Source organism: Miscanthus floridulus, chromosome 7 (assembly GCF_019320115.1).
Source record: "Miscanthus floridulus cultivar M001 chromosome 7, ASM1932011v1, whole genome shotgun sequence".
In the NCBI taxonomy this organism is placed as follows: domain Eukaryota; kingdom Viridiplantae; phylum Streptophyta; class Magnoliopsida; order Poales; family Poaceae; genus Miscanthus; species Miscanthus floridulus.
In genome coordinates, this window is record NC_089586.1 from 71,001,555 (window position 1) to 71,016,698 (window position 15,144).

A 15,144-nucleotide genomic window follows, 5' to 3' on the forward strand; every position below is an offset into this window, starting at 1 on the left:
GAAAAGGGTGAGCAATTATGTCTTCATTTTTCACCAACTCGCTGATGTCCTAGAAGAACTGCCAGCCTACATGAACAAGAATCACGTGGACAATGTGGAGTACATCCTTGCCTACTACCAGAGTTGGATAGATGGCTTTGACACTAGTGTCATGATATAGGGAATCAACACTGCCCACAACACCGAGAAGCACTAGCGCAACTTGGTTCGTGCCGATGCTGAGCAGGTGGTGTTGATGATAGTTAATAAACATTATAAACCATCAATATAACATGCATAAGAGTATAAATATAATCATCAACAAAGGTCTAGGGGTTTAAACTAATAAATTCCATGAGTTTTGGTGAATCTATATTTTTTGTATTGTTTATCTAGAAAACCATCAAGGTGGACCTAGATGTCAGACTTAATCGCGCTTATCCACAGCGAAATAGACACCAGAAGGTTCCAGAACACTCGAGAGGACTCCACACTAAAGCAGAGGCAAGACACCTCTAGCCTCACCTATAGACTAGCCGGCCCTTGGGGCCCACCTATCTACCCCCCGTTACTATGTCGTTCTCCACCACCTCCTAAATTGCATCTATGCTGCTTATTCAAGTCAGTTTGATCCAAGGGCTTAGGATTGATACTCTAGCCTATATATATAGCCCCTACCCCCCTCTCTCAGACATAAGTCATTTGAGAAGATAGAAACCCTAATCATCCTTAGAGCTCCACCATATTCTTGGGCTTAGCTAGTTAGGCTAGGTCTAGAGGGGGGCAAGCAGGCTTCGCTTGGATTCCCGATCATGTCAAGAGCAGTGATTTGATATAATCTTTGTACACCATCTCTTTTGTATCTCTCATTACTTTTATATATTTCCTACAACTGTTATAACAACATTGTTCATATCATTTATGTTCCTAATTATCATGTTCATGGTCTACTTTGATTATATACTTAGTATAGCTAGATTATCCTTATATTTAAGCATAAGTTCATATAGCGCTCACTCTAATGTACCATGGGTGAGTGGTCAACATTGTGTAAGCGTAGTGCTTATATGTTGTTTACCTGCGTATACACCCTATATTCTGGGTCATGTGGTAGATCATGGATGTGACACTCCCGTTGAGACCTTTGTAGTCCACTCCTCGGATATAGGTATACAAGTAGGATCTAGTTATGAAGGAAGACAAGCTCTGTTCTTAATCTTCCTTAGTAATATCCCTTAGAGAGAATTCCTTATTTGACACTGGGAAAATGAGTCGTTCCTTTCTTGGCCCTGAAATTTTCTTCGTTCCCTATTTTGACACTCACTTCAACTTTCATCCCTAATTTGACACTACCGTCAAATCCAGTTAGCTAACTGGTGTTAACTGGCTATTAAAAAGACATTTTGCCCCTAGAAAAAAAAGCAACGAAGCAAATTTGAGAGGAAAAAAACCTACGCCTTTTTTTTTGCAGCTGAGCACATGCATCAGAGGCGGGCGTAGGTTTTTTTTTCCTCTTAAATTTGCTTCGCCACTTTTTTTCTAGGGGCAAAAACATCTTTTTAACAGCCAGTTAACACCGTTAGCTAACGGATTTGACGGTAGTGTCAAATTAGGGATGAAAGTTGAAGTGAGTGTCAAATAGGGAACAAAGAAAATTTTAGGGCCAAGAAAGGAACGACTCATTTTCCCAGTGTCAAATAAGGAATTCTCTCTATCCCTTATGTGTGGATATGAAGTTGATCTTAGCCACGACTACTAGGTGTAATTGCACTAATCAATGTATGCTTTGACTTGTAATTAAGAATGACTTAGGAATTATTCCACTAATATTCTACTTAACCATGCTAATGCCATAGAGTGGAGTACTCTGAGTGATCAATGATTAATTATTATGCACTATTCATATATACATTTATCCTCTTAACTTACCCCTAGTTGTGAGTAGAATATAGGTTATAGTTTACTTCTCCATCAATAGTGTCAGTTATCAATAAATGTCCTCACCAGACCTTCCCTATGGTAAAAATATAAATAATGATACCTAGAATACTCTTAGGTAAAGTGCTACAATGGTATAATTATCTGTGCGCTTGCAGATTCCTTTCACTCATATATATTCTTTCTAGTTATAAGAAATACTAAAGTACTTCATAGTATCATTCTAGAAGTGGCATTAGGTAGTATTGTCGACACGGAATTTTGTCTCGTGCCGAGGACACACGAGCAAGCTAGAAGGATCCACTCAATGGAGCTAGAGATCTTCCTAGCTTCAGCACAGGGGTGGTCGATCCTGTGCACTCCTCCCAAGATGTGCCATTCAATTTGACCCTACAATTGACAAGGAGAGAAAGTTTATCAGTAATTTAGGGCGGAACGTGCTAATGTTGCCAGACAGTCCTGAATGTGCGGCTCTGAGAGCCGATATGAAAGGAGATCAACTAAATAGTTGATTCCAACATATTCATAAGAATAAATTGGTTAAAGCTCATGGGGTTGTATGAGAAGAATCGGTTATTATTCAGAATGAAAATCATTATTTAGACAAATATTAGTCAATGGCAATAAGATATCAACAATAATTAGTTCATACTAAGCCAATGACGGGAAGAAACCGAACTCCTTTATAAAAGAAATAGTTCATCATCATTCAACCATTTAATAGAGATAAATCTAATGAACATATTAGATCTCATCTATCGCTATAACCAGTGGGGCATGAGGCAGAATAATGCAGGCCATAGAAACAACAATAGACTCGATGACCCTAACTTATTACTAATATCAGTGGGGCATGAGGCAGAATCATGCAAGCCAGTAATACAATAATAAGATCATGGGGCTAACACATCTTTCAACCTATCGCTACTTCAACGATCTCGTGATGAGAACTATTCATGAAAGTGCTTGATATCAGCTAAAACAACCGAACTCAGGCATAGCGCACAGTTAAGGTCATGCCCTCTTAGGAATAAATCTACAAAATAACGATCTCTACTCCACGGTGCTAATAGTGGGGTGTGAGGCAGAATCACACAGGCCATGATAATGGGCCATGGAATAGTTTTCACTAGCCAATAGATCTACTCAAGATCAAACATGCCTTAACCACATGCTATGCACGATCAAGATTGATGTAAAACAGCCTGATAAAACATAACTCATCGTTTAAAGTGTAAATTAGATCAGTTTAGATTAACAAACGATGGGTTAAAAAAGACATAAGGCTGATTTAGATCAATCCCAATCGGGCGAGGTGATATTGCTGTAATTAAATAAATAATAGAAGTAATAAGCAATATCGAATAACTTGACCTTAATCTAATTCGAGCAGTGGAGGTCGACCGAATCGATGCAACGATATTTGAACTAGACAAGAGTCGATAACTAACTCATACTAGAGTCACTAGTGGAGGTCGACCGGATCGATGCAGCTATACGAACAGAGGTATAAGCCATGATTGTATTTATAGACAAGTAGTGGAGGTCAATCAGATCGATGCAGCCAGTACTTGCTAAAGAATGCACTAAGATCTGCTCGACTCCTAGTCCTAAGGAGTGGCCAGGAGCCAAAAAAAGTAAATATCTGGTATTTGATTGATTGTCTATCTTTTACAATAGCTGGGGTTTGATATTTATACTCGGGACCTACGCATGATACCTATCTAAGCACTGACTCATCACAATCTTTGGCCCTAAGAGAAAACATTCCTAATTTAAGATAACTTGGACTCTAATCTTTCTCTTTTTGTAGAGTCCAACATGTCTTGTCCCGACGGCGATCGTAGCTTTTGTCAGTTATCTGCTGGCGCTGCCTGAAGAAAGCCTGATTCTAGTGCTACATTTGAATCAGCTAGTTCTGATCTACATGTAATTGATTCCTTGATGACATGATCTTGGGAGCTTTCGAGTCCCTACGACTCTTCTTCCAAATTTTGGTGTAAACACATGCCCACCAATTTTGGGATAAAAGTAATTTTATTCCAAAATTATCGCGTCTGTGCCCCCAATAGGTCCACAGTCACGGGTAAAGAATCTTGATCTGGGGTCTACTGTTTATCGTCGTCTATGTCAGCTCATGAGCCCATGCTTCAAAACTTTTACGAGAGCATCATTGCTTCACGGGCACTTGGATTCATCCTTCCAGGCCGGCTATAAAATGTCTATCCGACCCTGGCAAGAGCAACTCAACAATTCAGCTATGTTTCTCTTCTATTTGCCTCCTCGAGTGCTCCTAACTTTGCTGGACCCTCCATTGTCTATCCTTTTGCTATGAAGATCTTGAGCGGTTAGAAGAATTCTTGTGCATAGGGTGATTGTGTCGCTCATTCTAGCGCCTTATCGAGCAAGAGGATCAGCAATTGCGGTTAGGAGAATTCTTGTGATATCACCTGAGTCTTCTCTCAATGCTCGCAAAGTTGTTCTAGTGTTTGCAAGGGCTAAAATGTGTGGACACCTTCCCCTTGTTTGTTCCACTAAACGCCCACCGGGAAAAGCCACAAGCTTCTTTCCCATAGTTTCTCAGTTCATCGAGAAATTGGCTGGGCATCTATCAGGCGGGCGGACCTTTCCCTTTTCCGGCACACTTTTATCAATAGGCCGATGTGATTTGGTTCACGATGACCTTTGGCCTTGTGGGGACCTAGACTCCCTTCAATCCAAAGAACCCTTGATGAGTTGATCTCTGGTCAATGTAAATTCTTCGTATCTGTCCTATGATATTTTGTAATTTGGGGAAGCAATAAGTTCGAATCTATTATCTCTTTGTTATCCGTCCCCTGAATTTCTGGAGTGTTGATCCACTTCCATTTCTGATTCCAATTTCACACCCCCTAATGAAATCTATCTTCTCGCCTTCCCAGGCTATATATATGGACCACGACTGTGGATCGAACAACAACCTGCTTTGTCTCAAACCTTCTGTATCCTTAGTATAGTTCCTGCTGTTTTTGTAGGTTTGAGATCATGGAGAACAACAAGAGGTCTGCTGAGGAGGCCCTCAATGGATCTGCATCATCGTGCTAGCGCCTTCATCACCAAGAGGGTGCAACTTGGGCTACTCCCATCGTTTCAGAGTAGAGGGCTGACTCTATTCAACCTTTGGGGTCACCTTCAGCACCAATTTGCCGCTAGTTCCCCTACTACCTGAGGAGGTAGATCAATAATGACGATCTGCTGGCCTCTATCGATCAGACTGACCAGAATCTAGCCAGCTACCTCTCCCTCGTAGAATCAGCTTTGGCCATGATTCAAAGCTGATCATCTCTTGAGGCTAGCCTGGTGGGGGAAAGCTTGGCCAAAGCTGAAGCCATAATCATGGGTGAGACATCTACTACAACTTTTTTGTCTTCTTAATTTTGCCTTCAAGATTTCTGATCATTCTTTCCTTAAATCTTTTTAGATCTAACTGCTCTGTTGGAAAGCCTTCGATCAACTATGGATCATGCGGTAGGATTTGTCAATGCTAGGGGCGCCGTTCCGGTGGTTCGCTTGCATGACATTCCAAACCGTGTTAGGGAGGTCACTCTTCATGGCGTTCGTCATGGTGTTGCCATGGCGTTGGCTACTGCACAAGCCTGTTCTGGCCATAATTTGTCTTCTTCCCCATGGTTTTTCGGACGCGGTGCACCCTAGGGAGCATGACTATTTGGTTGAGGATTTTCTAGCGTCGCCAACTCTATAGCCTTCAACACCCTGGCCGATGATATAGTAAGCAAAGTGTTTTCCTGGCCCATAGCTTGTAATATGTGATATTTAGCAAACAACTTCTTCATCTTGAGTGATTTTCCTTTGTTTCATACCTCATACACATCACTTCGTCCGTGTTTGCTTCGCTTCTATAGGCGATACACATCGTATCCAGCTTTTACCCCTTTGGGCTTATTTTTGCACTAGAGGCGATACCTTTCTGATATTGGCTATTAAAGCTGATGATCGAACAAATTGGTTATTAAGTATTAATCCAAATACTAGGGTAATATTTCTTTAGATATTTCCCATTGATTGCTTGGCCAAATTCTTCCTCTCCTCTTAGTGTTTCCAAAATATAAGCATTACTAGACACACAACGTTTGATCCGATAAGGTCCCAGTTAGGTGACCATTTGCCGAATTCACTATCCTTTGACCTGATCGGCAATTTTACTTTTTAGACCAAGTCTCCTTTAGAGAATTGCTTAATTTTGACCTTTTTATTGTAATATTTTGCATCCCTTAGTTTATTGGCTTCGATATTTTCAAGACATGTAACCGAAGGCAACTCAAGTCCTCTAAATTGTCTATCATAAGATTCTTGTAGACTTCGGCTGACAAATCATTTTGCAGTGTAACACGCCTCGATCCAGTCTGAACTTCCCAAGAAAGAACTGCATTATGGCCATACACAAGTTCATAAGGCGACGTCTTAATTGATCCATGACAGGCCATCCTATATGCCCACAGTGCCTCATTTAGCGTCGAATGCCACTTCCTTGGCTGCTCCTCGATCTTTTTCTTGATCAGCTTAATCATAATCTGGTTGGACGTCACTGCCTGACCATTAGCCTGAGCACCATAAGGAGAGGAATTCAATAGCCTGATTCCCATACTGGCAGCAAAATCCCCGAACTCTTCTGATGTGAACATTGTCCCTTGATCAATAGTTATAGTTTGAGGAATCGCAAAACGATACACAATGTGTTCCCTAAAAAATCAATCATGTTCTTTGAGGTTACCATCTTCAAAGGAATTGCCTCAACCCATTTAGTGAAGTAATCTATTGCTACCAATATGAACTTATGTCCTTTGCTTGAAGGCGGAAAAATCTAGCCAATTAAATCAATTCCCCAACCTTGAAATGGCCATGGTTTGATTATTGGATTCATGGCCAACATAGGTGATCTCTGGACATTGCTAAAACATTGACAGTCCTAGCACCCCTTGTAGTATTCAAAACAATCTTCTAGTATCGTTGGCCAGAAATATCCAGTTCTGTGAATAATCCATTTCATCTTATAAGCCGATTGATGAGCTCCACATATCCCTTCATGCACCTCACCCATCAACACCTTAGCTCCTTCTTGGTTTAAGAATTTGAGCAACACCCCATCGACTATTTTATAATATAACTGATCATCTAATAAAACATACTTAGCCGATTTATACCTTAGCTTTCTGGTAACTTTCTGAGACGGATCTCTAAGGTAATCGGCTATTTCGACTCTCCAATCATCACTCGAGGTTTCACTACTCAAGACTTCTTGAAACACTCGATATCCTGATGCACTTTGAGCTAGATGATTAGCCTCTTGGTTTTATGCTCTTGGAATATGTTGGAAAGAGATATGAAGAAACTCCTTGAGCAACTTTTGACACTCATCATAGTATCCTTTCACAATCTATTCTTTGCACTCATATAGGCCGATCAACTGATTAATAATTAACTATGAATATCCAAATACTTCAATTGCTTCAGCCTTTACTTCATGAAGAAGTTGAAGTCCCTTAAGAATAGCTTCATACTCCGCTTGATTGTTAGTAATCATTGGTTCAGTTGGAAGAGCAAACTCAAAACTTGGCCCCTGAGGTGAAATAATAACAATACCAATGCCACCACCCTACTTGCATGATGATCCATCAAAGAATAATGTCCAAGGCACCGGCTCTACATAACCAATGCTTGGCTTATGATGTTGGGTGACAAAATCAGCCATTACTCGTCCTTTGACTGCTTTAGCCGATTCATACTTCAAGTCAAATTCCAATAACGCAAGAATCCACTTTCCCACTTTTCCATTCAGTATTGGCATTGATAACATGTGCTTAACCACATCAGCCTTGGAAACAACTATACACTTGACCGATAATAAGTAGCGTCGAAACTTAGTGCAAGAGAAATATAAGCACAAACTTTTCGGTGGGAGAATATCTTGTCTCTAGATCTAGTAGTCTTCTACTCAGATAGAAAACAACTCTCTCTTTTCTTCAAATTCTTACATCAAGGCCGATCCAATTATCTTGTCATCAGCCGATATGTACAACTTAAAAGGCTTACCTTGTTGAGGAGGGACCAGCACAGGTGGACACTTCATGTATTCTTTTATCTCTTCAAACACCTTTTGTTGTATGTCACCCCACTTGAATTCTTGATCATTTTTCAACTTCAATAAGGGAGAAAACTGGTAGGATCCTTTCCGACAAATTTGAAATGAATCTTCTAATGAAATTGATCTTACCAAGCAGAGATTGCAACTCTATTTTAGTAGTCGAGGGAACTGCCTCATCAATTGCTTATACGCTTTTCTGACCAACTTTGATTCCTCTCTCATGGACCATGAATCCCAAGAATTGTCCAGCTGATATTCCAAAAGCACACTTATTAGGATTCATCTTTAGACCATGTTTTCTTGTGCATTCTAGAGTTTCTCGCAAGTCAGCTAGGTACTCTTTGTACCCTTTGGATTCTATCATCACATCATCGATATAGATTTCAACAATCCTATCGATCAACTTATGGAAAATGTAATTCATCGCCCTTTGATAAGTTGCACCAGCATTCTTTAGACCAAAGGTCATCACAACCCACTCAAATAGACTGATTGCGCCGGGGCACCTAAAAGCGGTGTTTGCTATGTCTTCTTCAGCCATGAAAATTTGGTTGTATCCTGCATTGCTGTCCTATGAAGCTAATAACCTTGTGCCCAGCTGCTGCATCTACCAACATATCAGCTATTAGCATCGGATAACCATCTATGGGTGTGGCCTTGTTTAGATCCCTAAAATCGATGCAAACTCTTAATTTTCCATTCTTCTTATGTACAGAGATGACATTCGATATCCACTCTGCATATTGGCACGATCGGATAAACTTTGCCTCTAGTAACCTTTTAGTCTCCTTTTTGATATCATCAAGCATGTTTGGGTTGAATCTCCTTGGAGCCTGTTTAAATGGCTGATATCTAGGTTTGATTGGAAATCGATGTTCAACAATTGACTGGTCTAAACTAGGCATCTCATAGTATTCCCAAGCAAAGCAGTCTTTAAATTCCTTTAATAAATCAATTAATTCTTGGTTATACTCTAGATCCAACTTAGCACTTATGTACGTCAGCCTAGGTCTATCTCTAGAACCAATATCTACTTCTTCCAATTCATTAGCCGACGTGAAGCCATGTCCTAGTTTGCCATCTGTACCATCTATTGGATTATCCATTAAAACAAATTTTCAAAGACAACTGCTTGGATCGGCTATTGGCTTTCACCATTGACTCTAAATCCTGATGGCAACAAAAAAGCCATTTGGATATTAGCCAATGGTTGCTTTCTATCGGTTATTTGCTTAGCACGCCATACTAGAGGCTTGCCGGATGCCTTAGCAAGTTCCAACTCTTTATCCCTTAGGCGTTGCATCCTTCTCTTCTAGCTTCTTGTCAAACCTTCTAGACACCATTGGCCTTCCTGCCAAACATATTCTCTTTCAGTTGCCTTCTTCTTCATAATCAACTCAGTCTTGGTCAACAACTCTTTTTCCCAAGCCGATTATGAACACTTCCATTTTTTAGGCATTGATCCATGTTATTATGATGATATGCATCTTGAGCATGGATAGACCGGCGGTTAGTTTGAGATTGCCTAAACTCCCAATATTGATTGATGCATTCTAGACAGTGATGTCTGGTAGGCAACTTTAAACCTTCATTCCAGCAATGTCTGAAGAAAGGACAATTCGAATGTGATTCTGCTTGTTTCCTTTCATACCTCTCTTTCTCCAGTTGACGCTGGTATTCTTGATTCTTTAACCAACGCTGATAATCCTTTTCCTTCTATCACTACCACTTATTCAACAAGATCTGAGATGTAACTCACACCTTTGTTGCCTCATCTTTTGACATTTCTCTCTGCTCATATCGGCTCTTTTGCTTAGCGCGACGTCTTCTAATCTCTCCGTACTCGTCAGCCGATATTTGCATGTTGGTATCGACTGTTCCAGCTTCCCTTGATTCGATTGATGTTAGGACCTTAGTTTTTCCTTTGATCAGCCTAGCATCAACCATGTTTTGATCTCCTAGGAAAGGATTATCGTCAACCTTCATTTTTCGAGGAGTATCAAATTTGAGCCTTCCTTGCTGAATAGCCCTCTGTATATGCTACTGGAAGATTCTGCATTCATTAGTGGAATGAGAGGTAGCATTATGGAACTTGCATAACTTCTTATTCTTCAACTAATCAGGGGGCAACAAAACATGACCATCGGGCAACTTGATCTGCCCCTTCTCAAGCAAGAAATCGAAGAGCTTGTCTGATTTGGTGACATAAAAGTGATAGCTCTCCTCGACTCCTCTTCCCTAAGGATTTGTCACCATTACTGTTTTCTTGCCTCAATTCCATTCAGCCGCAGCAACCTCTTCTTCTTCATCTTCATAGTCATCATCGACTGAGTATGGTTTGTAAGCTTCGGCCACTATGGTACTCTTCTAGAATCGAGTGTCTCTACGCATACTCTGAAATTGGACTATTAAGTGCTGCCACTCGTTGAGCCAATTGACCCAAGTTGTCAAATTCTTGTCCCAATAGCTTTTCTTTCCACATTGACAGCATTCATTGAACGGCTAAAGCAGCTAGTTGATCACCAGCCAGGTTTAAGGAGAAGCACAAGTTCCTAGTTTCTTGGAACCTCTGAAAAAACTCAGTGCCCTGATTCATTAGTCTTATGCCTTATAGTTGTCAAATCGGTTATCTTCTTTTCCCCTAGTCCTAGTGTAAAAATATGTATGAAACTTCTTCTCTAGGTTAGCCCAATTGGCAATGGAATTGACTGATAGTGATGAAAACCAAGTGAAGACTAGGCCCTGATAGGGACAAGGAGAAGAAACGAACTCGATGGGCATCTTCAACTGATGCTTTGCCCAATTGTGTAAGATATCGACTAACATGTTCTATCATGCTTGTACTGTCTTGGCCAGTGAACTTAGTGAACTCTAGGAGCCTGTAATTTGTGGGAAGAGCGACCAAATCATACCATTCTAGATATGAGTGTTTGTATGAGAAGGTCAACCCTTTTGGCTTCAGACCAAATGGATTCCTCATTATCTCGGTCACCTTCAGTAGCTACTCATCAGCATTTGAATTTGGATTTCTCTGCACCTGCTGACCCATCTAGTGGATTGAAATCATGTGTGCCTTGGTACCCTAGATTCAAAATCATGTGAAGGGTGTTATAATCTATGTCATAGTGATACCCTTGTGGAATCTCCATCTATTGGGTTCTTTGCTGGCTTGCTACTTGAAGTCTCTAATTATAGACATAAGGATCTATATCTCTATGGATCCTTCGAATTGAGGGTGCTATTTTTGAGCCAACGATGGTATGTAGGCCTGTTGTGCCAAAATTGATCACTTGGTTCTGACCTTGCCCCGCCGGCTATTGCACATGCTGTACTGATAGTCCAGGATTATACAATATTTGATTCGTAGTAGTACCTTGAGCTTGTTCAGATGGACCCTGAACTGCCTGGACATCACCATTACCAGCTAGGTGCTGCTTCTTGATGGCTGGTACCAACTTGATTAGTCCCTTAGGTCGATGGATCAGGAATTTTGTAATAAGTCGGTCCACCTTGACCAACTTGAAACCCATGAATCGCCTCTTTCATGGCGTTGTGGAATATGTCCAAGAAAGCTTTGTTATGGCTTGATATGGCATCATGAACAGATTTGTCTACAACTTCCATGAAGAAATGACTGTCTTCAGCTTCAGCTGTATCTGTCTACACAGTGTAATAGAACTCTTGGTAGTGGAAATTTCTGAACAATTGTGTTGTCACGTGTTTTGGTGTAGGACAACAAACATTTACTCTGAAACTCTTCTGTAGTTTTGCTGATGACATCTTTATCTCCATCAGGTAGATCTTCATAATATAGCATAAGGATGTCTTTGTTGTTATGAACCACCATGACGATTGTGTGGTCCCATGAGGCATGCCAAAAACATGTGTCGACACGAAATTTCATCCCTGTGCCGAGGACACACGAGCAAGCCAGAAGGATCTGCTCAATGGAGCTAGAGATCCACCTAGCTTCAGTGCAGGGGTGGTCAATCATGCGCACTCCTCCCGAGACATGCCAGTCAATTTGACCCTACAATTGACAAGGAGAGAAAGTTTATCAGTAATTTAGGGTGGAACGTGCTGGTGTTGCTAGACAGTACCGAATGTGCGGCTCTGAGAGCAGATATGAAAGGAGATCAACTAATATAGTCGATTCCAGCATATTCATAAGAATAAATCAGTTAAAGCTCATGGAGTTGTATGAGAAGAATCGGTTATCATTCAGAATGAATATCATTATTTAGACAAATATTAGTCAATGGCAATAAGATGTCAACAATAATTAGTTCATACTGAGCCAATGACTACAAGTAACCAAACTCCTTTATAAAAGAAACAGTTCATCATCATTCAACCATTTAATAGAGATAAATCTAATGAACATATTAGATCTCATCTATCGCTATAACCAGTGGGGCATGAGGCAGAATCATGCAGACCATAGAAACAACAATAGACTCGACAACCCTAACTTATTACTAATATCAATGGGGCATGAGGCAGAATTATGCAGGCCGTAATACAATAATAAGATCATGGGGCTAACACATCTTTCAACCTATCGCTACTTCAACGATCTCATGATGCGAACTATTTGTGAAAGCGCTCAATATCGGCTAAAACAGCCGATTCAGGCATAGCGCACAATTAAGGTCATGCCCTCTCAGGAATAGATCTACCAAATAATGATCCCCACTCCACGGTGCTAACAGTGGGGTGTGAGGCAGAATCACACAGGCCGTGATAACAGGCCATGGAACAGTTTTCGCTAGCCAATTGATCTAGTCAAGATCAAACATGCCTTAACCGCACGCTATGCATGATCAAGATTGATGTAAAACAGCCGATAAAACATAACTCATCATTTAAAGTGCAAATTAGATCAATTTAGATTAACAAACGATGGGTTAAAAAATATATAAGGCCGATCTAGATCAATCCCAATCGAGCGAGGTGATATTGCTATAATTAAATAAATAATGGAAGCAATAAGCAATATCGATAACTTAATGAATCTATCCGAAGGAACACCACCCTTAGATAGAGCCAATAACTTGACATTAATCTAATTCAAGTAGTGGAGGTTGATCAGGATCGATGCAGCCATACTTGAACTAGACAAGAGTCGATAACTAACTCATACCTAGAGTCTTAGTGGAGGTCTACCGGATCGATGCAGCCGTACAAACAGAGGTATAAGCCATGACGGTACTTACAGACAAGTAGTGGAGGTCGACCGGATCAATGCAGCCGTACTTGCATTTCTGGCACCATCACTAGGGATGACTACTTAGTAAAAGATGCTAAGGAATGTCAACATCATAGGGTGACTACTTAAAACAAGTGACACGTTAACAAATACCAACAAGCATTTTTGGCACCGTTGCCGGGGAAGGTAGTTAGGCAAGAAGGAAGTATTGATAAACTTATCCTTATTGATGTGATCTAGGAAACCACTTACCTCTGATCAAGCAGAGTTACCCTTGTTCTATCTACTTTTATATCTTTTACAGGGTAATGTATAACCAGTTTTAGCCTTCCGACAAACTACATTGAAGATCTAGAAGCATTAATCAGGAGAACTAGAGCTAAACTCAAGAGAGTCTCAGCTTTAAACTCGGAAGACAACCAGATAAGGCAGAGCTTAACACCAAATTTTGAAGCCATGGCTGACAATACTCTTCGTGAATTCTCTGCTCCAACTATAGCCAACATCCATACTAGACCAATAGTCAATGTTGGTGACAATGGATTCAAACTCAAGCTAGCTCTCATAAACATGGTGCAAGATAGCCAGTTTTGTGGAAAGGCACATGAAGATCTCCAACACTTCCTAGGAGATCTGCAGCACTTTTACCATCAAAGGTGTAACACCCCAGGAGTTTGGCTTCCACTTTTGTACTTGCATTTCATAAACATGAGCATCATTCATCCATTCATGAGCTTAGATTGTTTGGAACATGCTTTTGAAACATTGCAACATATGTTTATTTTCCATGCGTGTTTGTTTTATGAAATGGATAGTGTGCAACACTCAAGTGCAACATGTACAACTCACTCTTGAAACATGTCACATACTTTAGTGAAATATGGTTAGTTAGTACTATGCAACAAACTCATGAAACATATGAAACCTGGCTTCGAAACAAAAGTAGCAATTTACTTGTTTTTCCTTGTTTCAATGCATGTGATGCTTGATTTTGGTGTGATCAATGTGTGGTGTGGTTAGTTATTCCCTAAAACACCTTAACTACACTTAGGGTACATAGTGGAGCAATGTTCATGTTAATGACTTTGCCTAATTATGCTTCTAGGGTTTAGTTTGACTAGGTGCTCCTCTTGAGTGCTTTGGTTTGACTGAACTGGAACAGTGCCATAGAGTGTTTGCATGTCTAAGCAACCTAAAGCAAAGTTGTAGCAAATTATATATGGAACAAACTTTGTTTAGAGGCCAAGTCATGAAAATGTGTGGAACAGCCCCAAACATGGCCCACAAGGCAGATTTGGGTGCTGATTCAGCACTTAGAATTTTTCTAAGTCAAAAATTGAATTCCAGTTTCATCGACTCAACTTTGGCATGATTTTACTCTGCATTGGTTGAGAATTAGACTATGATCCTTTAATAGGAATTGTAGCTGGTATATAGGGCTTCAATAGTTGTTAAGACTATTTGCACTGAAGAGCCACGGTTTAGGAGTTTGAACGCTATGAAATCACGTTGTTAGGCAGGTTGATCGTAGGCCTGATGGCCATCTCCGTCAGGCCATGTGGCCGACCGGCAGTCAGGCCAGGGCTCGCCAAGTGGTGGCTGTATGTCGGCGCTGCACCCCCCACTCAGTTAGGCCATCGCTGCCACGACTGACGCCACGCGCCCGCTAGGTTCACTTACTTGCTTCATTTATGTCACCTCGCCTCGCCAGTTCGCCCAAAAACTATCCGACAGCTGGTATCGGAGCTAGATTCAACATTAAACATGTTATATGTGTATTTAAAACAAAGGTTTTTGTTTGCAAAAATCAGTTTTGACAACTTATAGCTACTTATATATAGGTGTGTTCAACTTTGAAATTTTACATAAGTGTGTC